The sequence below is a fragment of the Moschus berezovskii genome, chromosome 8 (assembly GCF_049115385.1).
Source record: "Moschus berezovskii isolate FMDL1 chromosome 8, NW_MosBer_1.0, whole genome shotgun sequence".
NCBI classification, from domain to species: domain Eukaryota; kingdom Metazoa; phylum Chordata; class Mammalia; order Artiodactyla; family Moschidae; genus Moschus; species Moschus berezovskii.
The window spans coordinates 104,772,187-104,773,864 of NC_142467.1; positions in this window are offsets into that span (position 1 = coordinate 104,772,187).

Consider the following 1,678-nt stretch of genomic DNA (forward strand, 5'->3'; position numbering starts at 1 on the left):
TGAATTATGAGATGTCAATGGGTTTTGAGTGACTTTGGGCAGCCTGTATATTGAAGCTCAAGGCTATTTTCCTGTGTTGCTGGAGAATTTGCATGGTATGTCTTGCTCTGGAACTTGTTGACCCTTGGGTGGTGCTTGGTTTCAGTGTGGGTATGGAGGCATTTGATGAGCACCTATCCATTAATGTTCCCTGGAACAAGAGTTCTGTGGTGTCTTCAGGATTCGGACTTAAGCTTCCTGCCTGTGGTTTTCAGTCTTAATCTTGCAGTAGCCGCTAGACTTCTTTATCTGTCACTTCCAAGGTGGTTCCCTCTGCTTTAGCCTCTGTTTGCTGGTCTGTTCAGTGTCCAATTTCCGTCCTGACACAAGGGGGCGGTGGTGGACACTTTTTAAGGCTCACTTGTTTAGTCCTGTTCTGGGAAGGGAGGAATGGTGCAGACAAATCTCTGGCGTCTGTGGGGAGTGCTCACAGTGTATCAGCCACACTGGATTTGCCCCCGCTCACGGTGTGTGTGCTGTCCCAGTCTACTCTGCTCAGGCTCTAGGTTGCTCTGCCAGGAACTGTCTGAAGTTGGCGCTGGGTTGCATGCACATCCCAGGTCTAAGCTGCTCAGGTTCAGGTACTCGGGTATTCCACACAAGGCCCAGACTTGGTTGGGCCTGCGTTTTGTGCCCTTCCCCAGTCTGAGCAGCTCAGGTGACCAGGTGTTTGGCGATTGTGGTCGCTGGGACTTATCACCTCCCCGGTCCCTCCTGCTTGGTTTTCTGGGTGTACAACTGGCGCACCTTCTCAGGCGGATGTTTACCAGCCAGAAACCAGGAAGTCTTGGTTAGCAACAAGGTCTGCCTGCAGTTTGGAATTGGATGCCTTGTTGGGGCCACGATTGCCCCCTTTCAGCTCTGGCTGCCCTCCCCTGCCTGTCTCGACAGAGGACTGGCTGTCTGCAGCCAGCTAGCTCTGCTCAGTCCTTTGTTCTGTGAGTGGGACTGGGGGAGTCTTAGGTTAGGGCTTTTCGCCTTTTCGGGGGGTAGTTATCCCACAGTCTGCTTTGCTATCTCCAGTTAGCTGTCTCAGATTGCCCTCGCGGCATTCAGGCTCAGTCCTCACTCTAAGCAACGCAGCCTGTGCCTCCCTGCCCAGCCTCCACTTGCTAGTGGCGGATGCGGGCATCTGCGCTGCTTCTCCGTTGGGAGTTACCATTGGGTGCGTAATCTGTGGGTTTCAATTATTTCTTTATTTTTCCTCCCGGTTATGTGGCCCTCTGAAGTTCCATGGCTCACCACAGACTCGCCAGTTTGAGTATTTCCTGGTGTTTGGAAACTTCTCTCTTTTTTAAGCCTCCCTTCCCAGGATGGAGTTCCATCCCTACCTCTTTTGTCTCTCTTTTTATCTTTTATGTTTTTTCCTACCTCCTTTCGAAGACAATGCGCTGCTTTTCTGGGTGCCTGATGTCTTCTGCCAGCATTCAGAAGTTGTTTTGTGGAATTTACTCAGCGTTCAAATGTTCTTTTGATGAATTTGTGGGGGAGAAAGTGGTCTTGTCATCCTATTCCTCCGCCATCTTGTTCCCTCTCTCCTCAGGGTGGTTTTCTATTTTTTTTAAAGGTAGAAGAAAAAGTTTTATTTTTCATTTAAGTATTTTGGTTTTTACACAGATATAGAAATATAATGTTGCAC